At 50.4% G+C, this 23,202-nt stretch overlaps 1 protein-coding gene across 1 annotated transcript in view; it reads right to left on the reverse strand.

Moving 5' to 3' along the window:
- The window catches only part of LOC123754465 (uncharacterized), a 142,797-nt gene that overhangs the window by 49,037 nt on the left and 70,558 nt on the right, over window positions 1-23,202 (reverse strand). The gene's annotated exons all lie outside the window — the stretch shown is intronic.

Consider the following 23,202-nt stretch of genomic DNA (forward strand, 5'->3'; position numbering starts at 1 on the left):
CCGAGCCCTGGAACAGGGAACAAGAGAAACAGGGTCAACCCAAAGCGCGTCCCCGGACACAGAAGCCGAGGCATGCAGGTAACAGTGTAAAGCCGCATCCAAAGAAAAAACCAGCGTTGAATGTAATGAAACACCATTTTCTGGGTAAGCTCCAGAGGCTCCCTGGAGCTTATCGGGCTAATGTATGTTATGTTAGACCAGGACATTAGCTATGGAGTTCAGACCTACCAGGGACCAGCGCCAGAACCTGGCCCCTTCAGAGAGGTTTCAGGGAGCAATGGCCCTGGAAAACCCCATATGGTTGGGGTTTTCCTTATCTACCATCGACCAGGGTTAGGCACCCAGAGAGGTAGGCGTAACAAAACAAACCCCACATGGTAAGAAACTACAACAAAAAAACGAACAGAGGTAGAAAACTCCCTACAATCCCAAGGAAAACAATCAAACAATCAATTTACTGCCGCGCCGGTCGTCCGCACAGCCCTCCCCTCCCCGGGAGGGGGAGGGGGGGGGCCCCGGACCTCACCACGCCGGCTGCCGTCAGTTCGGAAACTAGGTTTCAACCAACGCGAAAAATCCCGCCGACCGGATGGGAGGGAGGGTAGCCAGGGAGCCTCCGGGGCTCACCCAGAAAATGGCGTTTCATTACATTCAATGCTGGTTTTCAGTGGGGAGCCCCTACGGCTCCCTGGAGTTACATACGCAAAGAGAAGGAAAAAAGGGGACTTACCCGGGAGCCGGCGGCCACAAACTCCTCAACGCGAAGTCGAGACAACTGGCTGCAACCTGCGACCCAAAGCAACACAAGAACGCCAAGGAGCAGGGACGTTCACCAAATAACGGGCGCCCAGGACCCTGTTCGACTTCCAAAATCCACGCGCCCGAATATGTGCCCAAGACATATTACCAAACACTGCAGCCAAAGCTGCAAACTTCCAAATGTCATGGGCGTGAGGATAGACCGCAGGCTGGCTAGACTTAATAACCCTGCGGACATCCTGGGAGACCCGAGCCCTGGAACAGGGAACGAGGGAAACTGGATCAACCCAAAGCGCATCCCCAGCCACCCCGGCTGAATCGCGCAGGTAACGGCGAAGTGCTGCAACTGGACACAACACATGATGCACCCCCGGCCGAACCAACCAAGCATCAATGACCCTCGGACCCCTCTGGAAAGCAGTCATCTCGTTCTTCACCAGAAAAGATGGAAAAGGCTGCAAACGGACAAACCTACCCCCAGGACCAAAAGAGAAGAAACCCCTGCACCAGAGGAGAGCATGAAGCTCCCCCATCTGGCCCCCAGAGGCCAATGGCAACTACAACAAAGCCTTGGAAAAACAATCCGGAACCGAAGGGGCCACCACAAACCGAGGAGAGGAAAGATAGGAGAGCACCCTGTCCAAGGACCAGGACGGCTCAGGAGGCGCATGAGCAGGCCGGAGGTGAAAGATAGCACGGGAAAGCTTACGAAACGGGGCAGACGTGACGTCCACCTCAAAAGCTAGCTTGAGCGGCTCCGCCAGCGCCGCAGGATACGAGGCGACAGTATTAGGCATCAAATGACGGTTCTGAAAAAGCCAAGAAAGAAAGGACAAGACAACCTACGAAGAGCCAGAAAATGGCGAAAAGAACACCAGGAAACTTCATACTGTCGCCGAGACGAAGCTCTCAGGTTGGACACCATCAACGAAGCCACCTGATCACCATAGAATCGGTGATACACCCGCGTCAAAAAGACCAGACACGAAGAGCAGAGGAGAAGGTCAAACCAGCTCCGTACCGGATCGGACCGACCTGCTGAAAGAGGCGGAGCCGCGGGAAACGTCCCGGGTTCGGGCACCAAGCCAATAGCACCGGAAACCAAGGCTGGGCCGGCCACCAAGGGGCCACAAGGACTACTCTCCCTGGGAAGGTCTCCAACCGAACCAGAACCCAAAGCAACAGCTGAACTGGAGGAAAGAGGTACAGGTTACCCCACCTCGACCAGTCCTGCCGAAAGGCATCCACCGCGAACGCTTCGCAGTTGGGGAAGGGCGTCACATATATTGGGAGACGCCGAAACCACGCCGACGCGAAGAGGTCCACATCTGGGAGACCGTATGTCTGGCAGATCCAACGAAACGAGTCGTCGTCAACCGTCCACTCCGTGGACAGGGGATGGAAGCGAGACAGACCGTCCGCCAGAACGTTGGACACTCCCCAGACATGAACCGCATGGAGAGCCAAACCCCGAGAATCCAGCAGACGAACCACTCGAAGGGACCAACCCCAAAGAGCCAAGGACCGAAGAGAACCCCTGCGGTTCAGGCAATGAATCACTGGAGAACAGTCCAAATGGAGGCGAATGGTCGGTCCTCGAGCGACCCGAATCCTCCGAAGCACGAACCAGACAGCCGCGAACTCCAGAACCGTGCTGTGAGCCCGATGAAAGGACAGACCCCACCGTCCCTGGCCTGCCTAGTGAGCACTAGTCAACGAAGCCCCAGCCAAGAGACGACGAGTCCGTGAACACATCTAGCGAAGGCTCGGGAAGGCACCAAGGCACCGAACCCCAAGAACCCCAAAGAGGAAGCCGGTGACGCAGCAACCAACACAAGACCCCCAGAGGACGAACCCAACGATTGTGAGAGAGGCAGAAAGGACGTCCCCGAAGGAACCAAAACAGACGCCAAAGCCAAACCTGACCCGGCGGGTAGACTAGCACGGCGAACACGGCGGTAGACTAGCACGGTAGACTGGCTGGGCGACCTGGCCCAGCCAGGCTCGAACCTGGGACGGAACCAGATGGGACTTCCTCCAGTTCACCAGGAACTCGAACCTGGCGAGCTGGGAAAGAACCATATCCCTGGCGAGCAGAAAAGCCGACCGACTGGGAGCCCACACCAGCCAGTCGTCGAGGTAGGCCAAAACCCAAATCCCTAGAAGACGCAGACGGGTCACCACAACCCGGGTCAGACGCGTGAAAACGCGAGGTGCCAGATTCAAGCCAAAAGGTAGGCATTGAAAACGGTAAGCGTAACGCCCCATCACAAAACCTAACCAGTCCCTGAACCCCGGATGAATAGGAACGTGCCAATAGGCGTCCTTGAGGTCCAGGGACACCATCCAGGCCCCCGGCTCCAACAGAAGCCGAACCTGAGACAGAGTAGTCATCCGAAAGGAGGGGCAAGGAATCCAGGGGTTCAACGGAACAAGTCCAGAATGAACCTCAGATCCGCACAGTCCCGTTTCGGCACTGGAAACAGACGGGAAACTCACCTGAGGGATGTAGTCGTTTCGACCACGCCCAATCGCACCCACTCCAAGACAACTTGACGAAGCGCAGGAGTAGAAACATGCCCTGTTAGCCCCGAACCCCCCAAAGGAGGACGAGTCGCCCAACGCCACCGCAGGCCGGATGACACGACCGAAAAGGCCCACAAATTGTGGGGCCAAGCGTGGGCAAACAGAGCGAGCCTCCTTCTTATTGCCCCGTCAACGGGGCAAACAGCGAAAGGGCCGACGCCCCTTACAAGAACCCAACCGTTGAACAGGGCGATCACTGCGCCGACCAGACGACGCTGGCCCCGAAGGAAACAAAGGCTCAGAAACTGGCACCAATGGCCCACATCGACCAGCGGAACCCGTAACCTGGAACCCTAGCATGACCCCTCCGAAACTGCCGAGAACGACCGTTTTGGAGAATCAACAAGTCCGCCATAGGACGACAACTAGACGTAGCTGCATGCAGAAACTAAGAGACCGCAGTCTCTGCAAACAGCAACAGACAAAACGGAGACGAAAACCTAAGAGCCAGGGCCCAAGTGGATTCCAAAGAGAGGGCGAGCACCGCCTGACGGCACGCGAGGCGAGAAGCATAAAAGAGAGACACCGCTTCCTACAGGATGGGTGCAAAGAGCTTCAACAGTGCAGCCGACACCCTAGCTGCAGAAGTCAGCGCCCCAGACGAAGGCCCTTCACTCAACACTCCTACATCCTCATCAAGCCAAGCAGAAGACAGCTCAAGAAGGGAAAAATTAACACAAGACCGAAGTCAAATGCCCACGGGAGCGTGACTCATCCGCAACCAACGAAGCCGAAAGCTGAGGAACTTCCAAGTGAAGCTGGAAAAGGCCAACATCCCGAGAAAGGACAGGAGCGAACAAGCACGCATTAAGGTGCTCAAACTCGCCCCCCAGGTAAACCTGCATAAATGTAGAAGATTCCCGCCAATCAAGCGTGCGGGTTCGACAGAACCCATGCCACGCCCCCAACAAAAAGAAGGGGCAGTTTGCAAGCCAGGAAGACTCCGGACCTCCAAACGCACTCAAAAATGGGAAGAGGAACCGAACTCAAACGAGGACGGATCCATAGCAGAGGCATAACCCGGGTCTCGCAAGAGGTACGCAGCAAGAGCTTCCCGAGCCATCTTCGCGGAAATACGGGAAGTAGAAAACCTCTGCAAAAACGGATCTGAGGTACCCAAAGGCGCCCGGAACCGAACCTGGGGAGGAGCCGAACCCAAATCATACTCATACAGGGAAGGGGGGTAAGAAAATCCCTCCCCATGCAACAATAAGCCCCGCGAGGAAGGCAAAAGCACCCAAGCGGGGTCACAGGGGGCCCAAGGCTCCCAGGATCCCCCACGTCGGGACCTTGGCAGAGCCGTCCTTCAAACCCTCTACCCCTGAAGAAAAGGCAGAGTCCAAGGGAAAGGCAGACAAGAAGGGGGTCTGCTGGTGGGACCCAGAAGCCTCGGCAGGAGGAACCGGCTCAAATGCCCCCGTCCCCGACCCAGATGGGGCAACCCCCGAGGCAGCCCGAATCTCATTACCAACTAAACCCTGTGCCAAGGCCGAAACCCTCAGACGTTTTGGAGCCGGACACAGAGGGGGGAGGTGCAGGAATAACCACAGGGGAAGGACCGGGGGGTGCGGCAAGAGCCAAAGCCAGAGCGACTAACACCCCCAGGTCAGGGGTACCTAAAACCAAAACGGGGCAGCCTCGGGGCATCCGGGAGGGAAACCAACCTAGCGCGTTGCAATAACCTAAACCTAACATGCAACGCTGATGCTGCCTGTACCCTAACAGGAACATCCTCAGAGTAAAACTGGAGCACAAGCAGAGAACATGACTCGCAAGACTCCGGGTCAAAGGTGTCATTGACCCAACAGGCAGCATGACGGAGGCAAAACAGGTGACTGTCAGCTTGAGACAAGGGCACACTGCAACCTTCAAACCCGCACAAGGCAGGTTGGAACTTGGGAGACGCATCCATGGGTCCCCGAACCCCGACGGGTTTCCAGGGCCCGTAGGGTAACAACTACAGGAAGCCCGGGCAAGGTGTTGCTAACCGGTTAAGAAACCCAAACAAAACAAGGGGTAAATGATAATACTGAAAACCCCTGGGACGTGTACAAGCACGGGGGCCTAGCAGAGGGCCACCAAAACAATACCAGGGGAACTATAGACCCACGAGGCAGAACCTCCACCAGGCAAACAAAAACAAAAAAGAAAAACCCCGCAAAAGTACACCATCCCCAGAGGCAACAGGAACCGGTTCCGCTTAGGTGGCAGGCCGCGCAACACATTGACACCCTAACCAGCACAATACCACTCCCTACCCAAGGCCAAACAAGGGCCCCAAGCCCAAGCTGGCCCCAAGGGCGAGGCAAATGCCGAGCAGCAAGAACCTCTACAGGAGCGGTTTCCCAAACGACCCAGAGAAGATAACCCTAACACGCAAGGGCAGTACTCACAGGGCGCCTAGGGAAGGAAGCCCCTAAGCGCATGCAGCCCCGGCACTGATGAAGTACTCCTGGCCACCGCACACCACACAAAAACAGCAGAGAACGCAACACGAGGCAAACACCGCCCAGGAATTTAAGGCCAGAGAAGCGTCTATCCCGGTTGACACTGGCTTGCGAACTGAAGGCAGCCGGTGTGGTGAGGTCCGGGGCCCCCCCCTCCCCCTCCCGGGGAGGGGAGGGCTGTGCGGACGACCGGTGCGGCAGTAAATTGATTGATTGATTGTTTTCCTTGGGATTGTAGGGAGTTTTCTACCTCTGTTTTTTTGTTGTAGTTTCTTACCATGTGGGGTTTGTTTTGTTACGCCTACCTTTCTGGGCGCCTAACCCCGGTCAATGGCAGATAAGGAAAACCCCCAACCATATGGGGTTTTCCAGGGCCATTGCTCCCTGAAACCTCTCTGAAGGGGCCAGATTCTGGCGCTGGTCCCTGGTAGGTCTGAACTCTATAGCTAATGTCCCGGTCTAACATAACATACATTCGCCTGATGAACTTCAGGGAGCCGTAGGGGCTCCCCACAGAAAACTTGATGCACCCCTATCCTGACCAACCAAGTATCAATATCCCACGGACACCTTGGGAAGACCACCGTCTCGTTCTTCGCCAAAAAAGGAGACAGCTGCAAACAAACAAAACGTCCACTCGGACCAGAAGAGCAAAAGCCTCTGTGCCGGAGGAGAGCATGAAGCTCCCTAACCCAACCCCCAGAAGCCAAAATCCCACAAGAACAAAGCTTTCTGGAAACAGTCTTGGACCGAAGGGGCCACCATAAACTGAGGGGAAGACAGAAAGGAGAGCACCTGGTCCAAAGACCAGGATGGCTCAGGCAGCACATGAGCAGGCCGGAGGTGGAAAAACGCAGGAGAAAGCTTACGGAACGGAGCAGAGCAGAAGTGACATCCACCCTGAATGCAAGCAAGAGCCACTCCACCAGCACCACATGATAAGAGGCAACAGTATTCGGCATAAGATGCCAGTCCTGAGAAAGCCAAGAAAGGATAAAACAACACAAACAGAAATTGAAGACAACCTATAAAGAGAAAGGAAATGGCAAAAGGAACGCCAAGAGACTTCATACTGTCACCGAGAAGAAAACCGCAGATGGGCCACCATTACAGAAGCCACCTGATCACCATATAAGTAATTACCTAACTGTAATTACCTACGTGTAGTTACAGGATGAGAGCTATGATTGTGGTGTCCCGTCTTCCCAGCTTCCTGTCATATAATGCATTGAAATTACTGACGGTTTTGACATCCACCACCTTCTCACTTAATTTGTTCCAACCGTCTACCACTCTGTATACAAAAGTGAATTTTCTTATAATTCTCCGGCAGCTTTGTTTCGGTAGTTTAACTCTATGACCTTGTTCTTGAAGTTCTGGGTCTCGGGAATTCTTCCTTATCAATTTTATCGATTCCTGTTCCTATTTTGTACATAGTGATCATATCACCTCTTTTTCTTCTATCTTCTAGTTTTTGCATATTTGATGCCTCTAACCTCTCCTCGTAGCTCTTGTCCTTCAGCTCTGGGAGCCATTTAGTGGCATGTCTTTGCACCTTTTCCAGTTTGTTGATATGCTTCTTAAGATATGGGCACCACACAACCGCTGCATATTCTAGCTTTGGTCTAACAAAAGTTGTTAACAATTTCTTCAGTGTTTCACCATCCATGTATTTAAAAGACATTCTGAAGTTAGAAAGTTAGCATATGCTCCTCGCACAATGTTCTTAATGTGGTTCTCAGGTGTCAGTTTTCAATCTAGAACCACCCTAAGATCCCTTTCTTTGTCAGAATTCTTTAAAGATTTCTCAAATAATTTATAGGTTGTGTGGGGTCTATGTTCTCCTATTCCACATTACATAACATGGAATTTATTCACATTAAATTCCATTTGCCAAGTGGTACTCCATATACTTATTTTGTCCAGGTCTTCTTGAAGGGCATGACAATCATCTAGGTTTCTTATCCTTCCTATTATCTTAGCATCATCAGCAAACATGTTCATATAATTCTGTATTCCATCTGGTAGATCGTTTATGTAGACAATGAACATTAGCGGTGCAAGAACTGAACCCTGTGGTACACCACTTGTGACATTTCTCCAGTCGGATACATTGCCTCTGATTATGGCCCTTATCTTTTTATCAGTTAGGAAATTTTTCATCCATGTTAGAAGCCTACCTGTCACCCCTCCAATATATTCCAGTTTCCAGAACAACCTCTTATGTGTGGAACTCTGTCAGAGAGTTACTAGGGTCACTTTTCTCACCTTTTTTAGGTCCAGATAGATGCAGTCAACCCAACCATCTCTTTCCTGTAAAATTTCTGTGGCTCGATCATAGAAACTTGAGTAAATTCGTTCCACAGGATCTTCCAGATTGAAAAACATACTGTCTGTCTGATATTATATTGTTTTTCCTCCAGGTGTTCTACCCATTTAGTTTTAATTATTTTTTCCAATATTTTGACTATTACACCTGTCAATGATACAGGTCTATAACTGAGGGAGTCTTCCCTACTGCCACTTTTGTAGATTGGAACTATGTTAGCTTTTTTCCACACATCAGCTACAACTCCTGTAAACAGGGATGGCTGAAAAATCAGCTGAAGTGGCATTCTGAGCTCAGGTGCACATTCTCTCAGAACCCATGGTGAAACTCCATCTGGACCAACTGCTTTGTTCTTACTTAGCTCCTTGAGCACTTTTCCACTTCGTCTCTAGACACCTCTATGTGCTCTATGTTGTTCTCTGGAATTCTTATTGTGTCTGGTTCCCTGAACATTTCATTTTGTACAAACACACTTGGAATTTTTCCTGTAATGTTTCACATTTCACACATTTCCTTTACATTTTCCGTGAATCTGTTTCCCATTTTCAACCTCTGAATATTATCTTTTACCTGTAATTTGTTGTTTATGAATTTATAGAATAGACCTGGTTCTGTTTTACATTTGTCCGCAATCCCTTTTTCAAAATTTCTTTCTGCCTCTCTCCTCACTGCCGTGTAATTGTTTCTCGCATCTTTGTATCGCTGGTATGTTTGGGGGTTTGGCCTCTTCCTATATTGATTCCATTTTTGTGTCTTTTGGTCTCTGGCCCTCTCCCAATTTCTATAGAACCAATCCTGTTTATCCTGTTTCTTAGTTCTGCATCTCTACTTTGGTGTAAATTTTTTGTGCCTTTATCATATATTTCACAAAACTTGACATACATCTCATTTACTTCATATCGTAACACCAAGTCTTTCCAGTCAAATTCCTTAAAGAAATGTCTGAGTCCTCCATAATGACCTCTCCTTAAATCAGGCTTTTCAACTGCTTCAACCTCATTTTCTTCCAGATTATAATGCATTGCATATTTTATTCCCAAAAAAACATGGTCACTTTTACCCAAGGGAAGGAGGTACTGAATGTCAAATATCTCTTCCTCTTTCCTGGTAAATATCAAATCCAGCATGGAGAGAACATGTTAAAACGTGAAATTTTCCAGGATGAGGTTTTACGAATCTACAAGTCCAAAAATCTTCCGTTCTAGCTTCATTTGCCTCCCAGTCTATGGATTTCAAGATGAAGTTGCTGACTGCCAACAGTCGTGATCTATCTTTATCAGCTCTCGCTATAATTTCTCTCATTATTGTTGTAAGACCCTCTCGTTTATTATCTAGCTCCTCCTTTGTCCATGTGTTGCTTGGTGGTGGACTATATGCATATATGATCGTTAGTTTATCATCCTGATTGCATATCTCTAGTGCTATTATCTCAACTTCTCGTGATTGGCAATTATTATTTCGTTTACCTTTAGGTGTTCTTTCACCAGCACAGCAACGCCACCGCCTTTCTTAATTTTTCTGTTACGTCTGCAAACCGAGTAGCCTCTTGGGAATATGACTTCATTTAACACTATCGCGCGCGCCACGAGGAGCGCCGCAGACTTTGACGTCATGGGGCCAATGGTGAGAGCGAGTGTGCGGCGACGCCTAAATGTGTATACTCGTTTCAGTTTTCTCATTTTAATTCTCGTGCTACGTCGTTCGTTGGGGTATCATTGTGTTCGCAATTAAATTCCCTGCAGATGTATATGAATATCATGTACAAAAGCTTGGCGTGCCTCCCCACAGGAAAGCCTAAAGTTACCTGTAAACGAGCACCAATTTGTATACTGCAACCTAATGTTTATATTTGTTCAGTTTGATAACATCAATTTTCGTGTTACGTCTTTCATTTTGGTATCAAATTGTTAGCAATAAAAAGGGGCGTATTTTAAAACTAGTCCCATAATAATAGAGCAATAACTGGAATTTTAACAAATATTTTAATTCTGGAAGCTCATCATCACAAATTATTTATATCTTCCCAGTGTTCTGACATAAATGTTTGTGTTACATCTTTCATTTTGGTATCAAATTGTTTGCAACATCAAGGCGTGCATTTTAAAACTAGTCCCAACAAAATAGCACAATAAATAGAATTTTAACATATATTTTAAAATTTTGACCAAAAGCCTATTTAAAATTATATAAGTGTTCGGACATCAAATTTCATGTACATCTTTCATTTTGGTATCAAATTGTGCGCATTCTAAAGGCGCTTAATAGAAACTATTCCGAGGTCGATCGGATAAAAAATGAATTTTATATAAATATTTTTGTAGTGGATGCGAGTCCTGTCCAAAGCTAGCACTCAGGAGGAAAAAAAACCAGGGTTGAATGTAATGAAACGCCATTTTCTGGGTGAGCCCCGGAGGCTCCCCGGAGTTTTACCAGGCGGATATGCTAATGTCAGATTTTGGCATCAGTCATGTGTATGGAGTTCTAGGGCCTACCGGGGACCATGGCCAGAACCTGGCCCCCTTCAGAGAGGCAAGGGGAGCAATGGCCTATAGAAACCCCCGTGTGGTTGGAAGCATTCTATGTCTGCCATTGACCGGGTCAAGCACCCAGAAAGGTAAATATTCCAAAACAAACCCCTATTCTGGTAAAAATTGCTACCTAAAGCCGAACTAGTGGATAGAACTCTTCAACGGAAAACAAGCAAACTAGCATGATGTCACACGTCACCACGCCGCTGTCTGCGCAGTTTCCCCCTCCCCAGGAGGGGGAAAGGGGAGTCCCAGACCTCCCACGCAGGGTATCCACCCATCAGTTCTGAGGCTGGATGTCAAAACACGCAAAAAACTGCCGACCGGAGGGAGAGAGGGTTGCCGGGGAGCCTCTGGGTCTCACCCAGAAAATGGCGTTTCATTACATTCAATGCTGGTTTTCTGGGGGGAGCCCCGTCGGCTCTTCAGAGCTAACTACCCACAGAGAAAGTTCAAAGGGACGAAACCGGGAGGTGGACACCACGCACCCCCCACGGAAGCGAGACAACCGACAGCAAACTCCAACCCAAGGCGCCACAGCCCCGAAAAGTCCCGGGAACAACACGAAAACAACGAGCAGCAATGCCTCTGTACGAACACCAAAGATACATGCCCGAAAGACCGCAAGGATACTTCGCCCAGACGGCAGCGAGAGCAGCGAAGCCACGAACACCACGGGCATGAGGGAAGAACACAGGCAGCTTAGCCGCAAGAACACGGCTGACAACCCGGGACACCAGCACCCGCGAACCGGGAAGAACAGAACCGGATCACCGCAAAATGCGCTCCGGGACACAGACGCCGTGGCACGCAAACAACAGCGGAAAGCCGCCACTGAACACAAAACACGACACACCCCCGGCCTGACCAACGAAACACCAACAAACCATGGACCCCTCCAGAACACAGCAGCCCCACCCCGCGCCAGAAAAGATGGAGACTGCTGCCACCGAACAACCAAAACTCTAAAACCGAAGGAGCAAGAAAACTCAGCGACCCAACCCCCAGAGGCAAATGCCAAAAGGAAAAAGAGCCGACGAAAAAACAAACCGGAACTGAAGGGGCACTACCAACCGAGGAGAAGACAGAGCACGCTGACCAGAGACCAGGATGGTGCAAGCGGCGCATGAACACGCTGGAGGTGAAACGACGCACGAGACAGCTTACCAACGGTGCAGAAGCAACACCAAGACCGAAAGCAAGCTGAAGCGGCTCCGCCAGCGCCGCACGAAAAGAGGCGACAGTATGTGGCAAGACGACAGCCCCCAACCCCCACCAGAAAACCAAGCCGAAGCTAACAAGAGTAACCACCTAAGAAGGGACAGGAAAGGAAGGATTGCCAAACTACCCCATACTGCCGCCAAGAGAAGTACACAGGTGGGACACCTACCACGAAGCCACCCGACCACCAACCGGAGGCGAGACCGCGAGGCAGAACGGAAGCAGCCCCGACAAGGCCCCTCCGAGCCAGGAAAAGGTGGAGCCACAGGAAGATCTCGGGCGCGACCATTGAAACCCAGGCGACACAAGGAGATGGATGTTTGCCGAAATGAAAAACTCCCCAAAGCAAGCAAAGCCCGCCAGGAGTTCAAAACGACGGGTCCGACGCGAGACATCACAAGACCCCGAAAAACCAAAATACAGGGCAAGCTAGGAAACCAAAGAAGGCGGAACGGTTGCCGCAAGAAACAGTACCTGAACCAAGGGGTACAAGCAACTGCAATAGACCGAGACAAAGAAGCACACCATCAGGACACAGGCTGAAAAATGCCCAAGAAGCCAAGGAACACACACAGAACACCCCTGCGGCAGAGGAGGAAACAAGGGAACACACAAGAAAATGAAGCGGTGGAAACCGACCACGCCCCCCCAACATAGCAGCAAGTGCAGGCAAAACCGACCAAAGGAGATGCCAGGAAAACGACTGGGGAGAGAGGATGAAAGAGCAGAAGCACCAAAACCCCAGGAAAACAACCAGGGGTGGACAAGCAGGAAGGGACAGAAAAACCCCATGCACATGAGAGGGCCAAACCAGGGACCCGAAGACCACGAAAAACAAAAGCAAACCCCCATACGCAAACCCTAGGCACAAAACAGCAGCAAAGTGCCACACAACAACCAGATACAGGAACAAGGACACACCACCGCGAAACACGGTACCAATGCACACGTGCAGCAGCAAACAGGCACCATCGCAACATGCAACATGTAAATAGCAACTCGCTGCTGCAAAGGCAGAGAACGGAGCAAGCAGACCCCCAGACAGGGCCAACGGAGACACGACAGAAGCCAGCAGGCCCAGAAACCTGCACACCAGGCGACCGACAGTGGAGAAATCCCGCTCGATACCTGCTGGATGGGGTACTGGGAGCTCATTTACACCCCAAGCCTGGCCAGAGGGTGGCCCACCAGGCAGCTGCTTGGAGCAGCCCGCAGGCCCACATACCCCCCACAACCAGGATGGGCCGGAACTTCTATTTGAAAACAAGCTAATGTGCCCCGGAAGTCCACGGACATACCAGCAATAAGGCATATGCTAGCAAGTAGGTCGTGTAACAAACCTCAGACCTCTCATGGTTATACAGTGTTCCCCGATTGTGCCTTTAGTACCACTGCACTTCACTGGTACTATCCCGCAAGTTCTACCAGATAGGCGGGACCCAAGAGCCAGAGCTCAAACCCTGCAAACACAGGCAGGAGCCTTACCAGGTGAGTACAGAACCAACACCACAACCCCCACACCTCATAACACGAAAAAAGGTGGGTCCCCTGAATGACTAGCATGGGTTGGACATGCACATGAGTGGGACAGGAAGGGTTGAAAAAGGGACAGTCACTGGTGTGCGAACGGTCTCAGTCGTACAAAAATATACCTAATTAAAGACAGGTATATAAACAACACCGCATCCAGTACCCAGCCAAAAGACGCCAGACCGCAGAAACTCACCTGGCGAACGTTGGCACGAATGTGACACGACTCAACCGTGCCCAGAAGAACCTGGGAGCACCGCTAGGTGAAGACGCCAGAGCCGGACACGCAGGAGAGCAGGGTAGAGGTGAAGGAGGCGACCCACACCCATGACACAGGGAAAACCTCTGCGTCCTCCCCACAACTTGAAACCAGACACCCCCGGAGCGAAGGGGCACATACCACAGCGAGGGAGAAGAGCGAGAGGCGAAGCACTTGAGCAAAAAAGGGTGCAAAACACCAGCACTGAAACACACTGCCCATGACCAAAACAAACTCCACGGCGCATGCGCATGTCACGCTGGCCGAACCGGACAACACTCTCTGCGGGAAGGCGCCAACCAGGACTACTGCATTAGAAAAGTAGCCAAAAGGAGGAAGCAGGAACAATAAAATTGGCCAACGAAGCGAAGACAGAGCCCAAAAGGGTACCCAACCGGGCCACAAGCATCCCAACAAGGCTACAAGTAGCCCAACCGGCCCACAAGTAGCCAACCGGCCCACAAGTAGCCCAACCGCCCACAAGTAGCCCAACCAGGCCACAAGTAGCCCAAAACGGCGACAAGGACGAGGAGCCGACAGACGTTCCAACAATGCGGGAAGTAGGGAAAACCTTCCTGAACCCTTCGAGAACACAGAAGCCAACACTAGTCCTGAAGGCACTCAAAGGCGCAGGCGCACCCGAGACCAGAAGTCACGTAGAACCCCATGAACGGGGAAACATGACGAAAACACCGTCCCAAAAAGGGTGGGAGGAAACATCCACCCACAGGACGGAACCAACCGACTCAAAGGCCAAGGAACCGAGCCCGGGGAAGGGGCCAATGCCGGGGAGGAGCGTAACCACAAGCCCCGCCTAGAGGGGCATAAAAAACCCCACGGGGTCCTACGAGGCCAAGGCCCCCCAAGTCAGCCCTCCCCAGCCCCGGGAACCTACACGACAGGCCCCGTTGCCGAGCCGTCCCCCCAAAGCCCCGGCCGTACCAGAAAACCGGGGCAGCCGCAAAAAACGCTAAGGAAGGGAGCCCACTGGCAGACTCTTACAACACGGCTGGAGGAACAGGCTCAAATAACCCCGTCACTACCCCGGAAGGGGAGTTCCCCGAGACTGCCCGAGTCTCAACACCATCAAACCCCGCCCCGAACCTACAGACGGTAAGAAACCGGATGCAGGCAGGAAGGGGGATCCAGGGGAAAGACAAGTGGGCGTGGAAGGAACCGAAGCAACCAACACCCCCAAGTCCCAACACAAACCAAAACGGGGCAGCCCCGGGGCTCCCGGGGAGTAAACCACGAGAGCGTTGCCACCACCAAGGCTCAAAGTGCACCGCCACTGATGCCCGCACCCGCTTAGTCAGCACAAATGGGTAACCGAGCCACAACAAGCATCCAAACTCGCAGGACTCTGGGCCGAAGGTGTCACCGACCCCACAGGCAGCAGACGGAGGCAAAACAGAGAGTCACCCAGAGACAAAGGGTGAGAGCAACCCTCAAACTTGCTGGAAGCGAGGGGGGACTCTGGGGTCACATCCATCGAACCCAAGCGCCACCAGGGGTTTCCCAGGGTCCCGAGCGTTTACTATAAGAGGACTCGCTCTCAGGTAATCCCAGGCAGGGTACTGCTAACCGGCACCCAAAGCTACCAAACAACTTTCTAAGAGCTGAACCCCCGGGACGTGTACACTCACGGGGACCTAGCAGGGGTACCACCAGAAAATACTCAGAACACAAGGGACACAAGGGGCAAGAACAAAGGCAGACCCCCCCACCAGGTAGATAAACAAAAAGAAAAAGAAAACTCCGCAAGAGGACAGTGTACCCAAGCGGAACAGAGCCGACCGCCATGATTGGTAAAGACAAGCTGCACAGTACCCAGCGCCCCACCAGTGCAAAACTGCCCCTTACTCTAAGGCGAACAAGGGAGACAGAACACCCGAGCACACAAAGAGCGGTCGAAAACCAAGCAGTAAACGGCCTAGCAGGGGCAGAACCCAAGGAACTTGTGGAAGGTGGCCCCAAGCCCCAATGGCAGTACTTACAGGGCACCTAGGGAAGGGAACATAGAATGCTTCCAACCACACGGGGGTTTCTATAGGCCATTGCTCCCCATGCCTCTCTGAGGGGGCCAGGTTCTGGCCGTGGTCCCCGGTAGGCCCTAGAACTCCATACACATGACTGATGCCAAAGTCTGACATTAGCATATCAGCCTGGTAAAGCTCCGGGGGAGCCGACGGGGCTCCCCCCAGAAATGGACATGATACGTGTCCAAAGAGAGCAATACTGTTAAACTATCATCTTCAAGTTTTGTCTCCGTGAGTGCAACAATGTCTAGTGTCTGCAGCTGTATTACATCACTTAACTCCATTATCTTTGATCTCACTCCATCTATGCTGATGTATGCAATTTTCAGGAATTTGTTCCCCCTCTCCTTATTCTTCACTCCCCCCCCCCCTCTCTCTCTCTAATGATTTTGTTGCTTTATTTGATGATTTTTGCCTTTATGTACCACTTTCCTGGTCTGCCTACCCCTATCACTTTGTAGAAAAAAGAATTGATTTCTTCTTCATTCCTGCTCTCATTTAAACGTTTTGCCTTGGCAAGGTTCAGTTTCAGCTTCTCTCTGTCTTCTTTTGAAAGATCTCGTCTTAATGACCATACTTTCCATACCTCATCACTTTGTAATTTTCTAGAATTCCTTAGTACTGTACTTCCTCCATTTGTTTGGCACCGTTTAGGGTGAGCCTCAAAGGTCGATCTTTCCCTTTTACGTACTTTCCAATCCTCCTGTAGTCACAGATCTTCTACAGCTCTTTCAGACCTAGATGTTATCTCCTTTTCTTTGCAACCAAAAATTATCAGAGACTTACTTCGATCAACTGTGTTTTGCATCAATTTAGGATTTGATGCCAGTACCTTTCTGACTTCCAGCCTAATGTTTGTTTTGTCCTGGTTGCTGCAGTGTTTGGCTTCTTTTACTGCTTCTCCTTGGCCACTTGTGCATAGGTGAGTTGCATATCTTTCTTGCACTGCTCTATTCCATGTGTAACTTCCTCCATCTGTACTGACAAAAGCTGTTTTTCCTGTTGGATTTCCTTACCTAACCTATCATAGTCATTTAAGTTTAAAATTTGCTTTAACTTATTCCAAAGTTATTTTTAAGAGTTTATTTTCCTCTTCCATAGCTTTGCGATTTGTTTCCAATTGATTCTTGGCCTTGTATAAGTCTTTCACTAACACCTCAAGGCCTAAAACCTTGGTACTAAAGTGCTCATTACTCTTTCAATTTGCTGATTATTTCTACATGATATTTCACTATAATATCTAATTTTGCAAATTTGTTGTGTAGACTGCTTATATCAATGCTTTCTTCATTAAAACCCCCAAAATCTAGCTCTGTTTTGTTTTTCTTCTTGCCGGTGGCCATTTTGAATGCTGTTGTCTGCACTGTAAACACTAGGGTCACTTTTTCTCATTCAATTTTTTCACTTCACTTTGTACATTCATGTTATCTCACCTATTTTTCCAAAGCACTACACTTTTATGGTCATTGGGGCACCACTCATTATCATCAACCTGTACTACAATACTTAGGAATTATGAAATATCCTGGAACTCCTCTGATGAGGTGCTGACACTTCGGGTGTCACCTTTTGAAAGTCCTAAGTGGTGATACACAAACGTCAAAATTATCAGACGTGAAGAGCGGAAGAGTAGATCGAACCAGTAAGGTACCTCACCGGACCAACCTGCTGGAAGAGGCGAAGCCGTGAAAAAATGCCCGGGTTCGGACACCGAGCAAGCAGCGACTAAAACCAAGGCTGGGCCGGCCACCATGGGTCTAGAAGTAGAACTCTTCCCTGATCCCTGACAGGATTCCAGCCAAGCCAGAACCCGAAGCAATAGCTGGACCTGGGGAAAAAGGTACAGATAGCCCCACCTCGACTATTCCATCAGAAAAGTGGTGTCTACCGCAGTGGCTTCACAGTTAGGGAAGAGCGCCACATACACTGGAAGATGCCAAGACCACACCGATGCAGAGAGATCCACCTTTGGAAGCCCGAACATCCAGCAAAGCCAACTGAAGGAGTCAGAGTCTACCTTTATCAGAGGAATGAAGTGACACCAACAATCTGCCAGGATGTTGGACACGTCCAGCCCAGCAACCAGCCACAAAGAGTCAAGGACTGAAGAGACCTTCTGCAGTGCAGTACCAGGGCACAGTCCAAATGGAGCCTTGAGCGAGACGAATCCGCCGCAATGAAAGCCACAATGGTGCAAACTCTCGCACCGTCCTATGAGCCCGACGGAGCCCACCGCCCCTGCCCGGCTTCGTGAGCACTGGTCACAAACCCCAACCAAGAGACGAGGTGTCTGTGAACACATCGAGCAAGGGTTCTGGGAGGTGCCAAGGCACCGAACCCCGAAAAACCCATAGGAAGCCAGAGACGCAGCAACCAACACAAGGCCCTCATGGGAAGAACCCAGCAGTCACGAGAGCAGCAAAAGGGACAGCCCCAAAGGACGCCGAAGCCAAACCCAACCCAGCGGGTAGACAAGCACGGAGAAGTTCAATTCCTGCACAGCTGCTCAAGCAACCACCGAGTGACCCGGGACCCCCCCCCCCCACAGACAGCCGAAGGCGGACTGTAGCCTGAGCAATGCCACAGGAGGGAGAGACACGGACACTGTCCAAGAGTTCCAGACGTGGCCCAGCCAAGTGCAAACCTGGGACAGAACCAAATGGGACTCCTGTTCACCAAAAACTCAAACCCAACGAGCTGGGAAAGAACCACACACCTGGCGAGCAGACATGCAGACTGGTTGGGAGCCCAAACCAATCAGTTGTTGAGGTAAGCCAACACCCCAACACCTAACAGCCTAAGATGGGCCCCTACAACCCGGGTCAAATGCATGAAAATGTGAGGTGCCAGATTCAGCCCAAATGGAAGGCATAGAAAGCAGTAAGCCTGCCGCCCCCACCACAAGCCTTAACCAGTCCCTGAACCACAGGTAAATAGGGACGTGCCAATATGCATTTCAGAGGTCCAGAGACTCCATCCAAGAGCTCGGCTCCACGAGAAGACGGACCTGGATCAGAGCTGTCATTCAAAAGGAGGGGTAAGGAATCCAGCGATTCAGATGGGACAAGTCCAGAATGAAAAGAAGATCCGCACAGTCCCGATTCAGCACTGGAATCAAGAGGAAAATCCACCTGAGGGACGAAGTCGTTTTGACTACGCTCAGGCACACCCACTCCAAGATGACCTGAGGGAGAAAAGGGGAAGAGGCCTGCCCCATCCGTCCAGACCCTTCCAAAGGAGGAGAAGCTGCCCAACGCCACCACAGGCCGAAGGAAATGACCCGAAATGCCCACGAATCGCCGGACCAAGTGTAGGCAGAGCCAGCCTCCCCCGAGCGACCTCCGAGAAGCCGACGTGTGCAGAGCATCCATTGCACAGACCAGATGAGCAAGGCCCCGGAGGGGGCATCGACCTAAAGCCAGCACCAAGGACCTCCCTTGACTAGACGAAAGACGAGCCCCTGAAACGACCCCTCCAGGAAGGACGAGAACAACCACCCCAGAGCAACAACAAATGTGAGAGAGAACAGCAAGCGGCAGAAGCCGCCTGCAAAAACTGAGAAACACTCTTGTCGGAAAATAACAAAGAGCAACCTCGATTCAGTGAGTCTTCTGTTAGGATGCACACTTTTCAGGCCGGATTTACTCACCTGTTTCGATGAACTCTCGTTTACTGAAGTGGGGGATGTGCAGATTTGCTTACAATTTTGGGACGGAGTTTAAAAACAGGTAGAAAACTCTCCCATTATATCACCAGTTACAATTAATAATTCCTTCATATGGCAAGTTGGACTACACAAGTTGACAAGTGAGCCACATCAACCAAACATCAGCCAGAGTGGTCCATACTACATGTGAACCCACATTAAATAATGTTGTAAATAATGAATTAAAAAAGACCACTTATGGATATCAACCAACAAACTGACACTAAACATAGAAAAGACCAGACCTACTACATTTTATTTGGAAGCAAATGAACAAATGCAATACAGCTTCAGATAGACAATGTTAACATCAGCAATAAAACTAAGGTAAAGTTCCTTGGCCTATACTTAGACAAGAGACTCAACTTCAGCACCAACATACTGTACAACACATAACCAAGTCTCAAAAATGGTTGGTATACTCTCTAAAATCAGATATGTTACAAACTCTGCTCTCCTCTCATTATACTAAGTTCTGATCTATTCTTATTTTACACATGGTATCTGTGCATGGGGTTTAACTACTGCAAACTACCTCAAGCCCATCAGCACCCAGCATTGAATGTAATGAAATGCCATTATCTGGGTGAGACCCGGAGGCTCCCTATCTTGAGGTTATCTTCAGATGATTTCGGGGCTTTAGTGTCCTCGCGGCCCGGTCCTCGACCAGGCCTCCACCCCTATGAAGCAGCCCATGACAGCTGACTAACACCCAGGTACCTATTTTACTGCTAGGTAACAGGGGCATAGGGTAAAAGAAACTCTGCCCATTGTTTCTCGCCGGCGCCCGGGATCGAACCCGGACCATAGGATCACAAGTCCAGTGTGCTGTCCACTCAGCCGACCGGCTCCCTTGCATCAGTCAAGTGCATGGAGATCTAGGCCTACAGCTGAGTGGCCTGACAGCTGAGTAGACAGAGCTTCAGATTTGTAGTCCTGAGGTTCCAGGTTCGATCCCCAGTGGTGGTGGAAACAAATGGGCAAAGTGTCTTTCATCCTGATGCCCTGTTCCCTAGCAATAAATAGGTACCTGGGAGTCAGACAGCTGCTACAGGCTGCTTCCTAGGGATGTGTAACAAAAAGAAAAAAGAGGCCTGGTCGAGGACTGGGCCGCAGGGACGCTAAGCCCCAAAATCATCTCATGATATACCTGGGGACCACGAGCCAGAACCTGGCCCCCTCAGAGAGGCACAAGGAGCAATGGCCTATAGAAACCCCCGTGTGATTGGAAGCATGCTTTACAAATCAAGGACCTCGAATGTGGAATAACCTTCCCAATTATGTTAAAGACTGTACCTCTCCCAACCAGTTTAAGATAAAAACTAAGTACTACCTAATTAACTCAATGTAACCTACCTCACCCCCAAAATGTCAACCCATGTCTTCTATTTTAAACAATGCTGTTTGTTGACCAAATTGTATTTTTGCTATTTCTGCCATGTCCCCCCCCCCTTTTTCCATTTTTTCTTATTTTTTCTCAACATAATTTATACTTTAATCTCAATTAGTATTAAGTTTTAGTCTTAGTGTTCTTCCTGCCCGAAATGCTTTGCGTAATAGTGGCTTTAGGCATTGTATGTACTAGCTCTATCTATAAATCCATCAACTTTTGTATCTTACCTTGTATGTATGTACTTTACCTGAATAAATATTTGTATTTGTATTTGTATTTATATTTGTATTCTGTGTCTGCGACAGACTGGGTCAGGCACCCAGAAAGGTAGGCACCCCGAAACAAATCCCTATTCTGGTGAAAAAATTGCTATCAAAAGCCGAACGAGTGGAAAGAACTCCTCAACTGAAACTAGCAACAAGCATAATGTCATCACATCGCCGCACTGTGGTCTGCTCAACCCCCCCCCCTCCCCTGTAGAGGAAAGGGGGAACCCCAGACCCTCGTGTTGGCGGTCCAACCGACAGTTCTTAGGCTGGATGTTCTTCCAGCTTCTTGGAGCTTATCGGGCTAATGTATTTTATATTAGACCGGGATATTAGCTATGGAGTTCAGACCTACCAGGGACCATGAGCCAGAACCTGGCCCCTTCAGAGATGTTTCAGGGAGCAATAGTCCTGGAAAAACCCCTGTGGTTGGAGGTTTTCCATATCTGCCATCAACCGGGGTTAGGCACCCACCCGAAAAGGTAGGCATAACAAAACAAACCCCACATGGTAAGAAACTAACAACAAAAACCAAACAGAGAGATAGAACTCCCTTCAATCCCAAGGAAACAAGCAAACGTAATATACTACTGCTGTGCCACTTGTCCGTGCAGCCCTCCTGTCACCGAGATGGGGAGAGGGGGGCCCCAGACCTCATCACGTCGGCTGCATAGCACTACAGTTCGGAAGCTAAGCTTCAACCAACGTGAAAAAAACGCCGACCGGTGGGAGGGAGGGTTGCCAGGGAGCTTCCGGGGCTCACCTAGAAAATGGCGTTTCATTACAGTCAACGCTGGTTTTCTGAGGGAAGCCCCTACGGCTACCTGGAGCTTCATACCCAAAGAGAAGGAAAAGAGAGGGACTGACCCGGGAGGCAGCAACCACAAACTACTCAACGCGAAGTCGAGTTAACAAGCTGCAATCTGTGACCCAAAGCAACACAAGAATGCCACGGAGCAGAAACACTTACCAAATAACTGGTGGCCAGGACCCTGTGGAACCTCCAAAATCCCTGCGCCCGAATATTACACAGTAAAATAACAACATACTGGAGTGAACAATATGGAAGAAAATGCCAGATTGAACCAGTGAAGAGCAGAGGTGCCATAGGCACAATCAGAGAACACTGTATAAACATCAGAGGTCCGCGGTTGTTCAACGTCCTCCCAGCGACTATAAGAAATATTGCCGGAACAACCGTGGACATCTTCAAGAGAAAACGGGACTGTTTTCTAAGAGAAGTTTCGGATCAGCCGGGCTGTGGTGGGTATGTGGGCCTGAGGGCCGCTCCAAGCAACAGCCTGGTGGACCAAACTCTCACAAGTCGAGCCTGGCCTCAGGCCGGGCTTGGGGAGTAGAAGAACTCCCAGAACCCCATCAAGCAGGTATCAAGAAGGAATATGAGCCCAAGACATGTTACCAAACACGGCAGCCAAAGCTGCAAACGTCCGAACGTCACGGGCACAATGATAGAACACAGACTGTCTAGACTTAATAACCCTGCGGACGACCTGGGAGACCCGAGCCTTGGAACAGGGAACGAGGGAAACCGAATCAACCCAAAGCACATCCCCAGCCACCACAGTCAAGGCAGGCAGGTAACGGCGGAGAGCCGCAACCGGACACAACATATGAACCGAGAGCATGAAGCTCCCCGACCCCCAGAGGCCAATGCCAACAAGAAAAGAGCCTTAAAGAAACAGTCCAGAACCAAAGGGACCACTACAAACCGAGGAGAAGAGAGAAAAGAGAGAGCATCCTGTTCAACGACCAAGACAGGTCATGAAGTGTATGAGCAGGCTGTAGGTAAAACAACGCACGAGACAGCTTGCGAAACAGCGTAGAAGTAACATCAATACCGAAAGCAAGCTGCAGCGGTTCCGCCAGTTCCACACGATAGGAGGTAACAGTATTCGTATGACAACGGTCCTGGAACAACCAAAAAAAAAAAAGGTCAAGACAACCTTAACAGACAGCGAAGTACACCTACAAAGCGAAAGAAACGGAAAGACCGCCAAGAGACTGTTGCAGAGATGAAGCCTGCAGGTGGGACACCATTAAGGAAGCCACCTGACCACTATAGAGATGATGATAGACCAGAGTAAAAAATACCATACACAAAGACTCGAAGAGAAGATC

This window comes from Procambarus clarkii, unplaced genomic scaffold (genome assembly GCF_040958095.1).
Source record: "Procambarus clarkii isolate CNS0578487 unplaced genomic scaffold, FALCON_Pclarkii_2.0 HiC_scaffold_107, whole genome shotgun sequence".
NCBI lineage: Eukaryota > Metazoa > Arthropoda > Malacostraca > Decapoda > Cambaridae > Procambarus > Procambarus clarkii.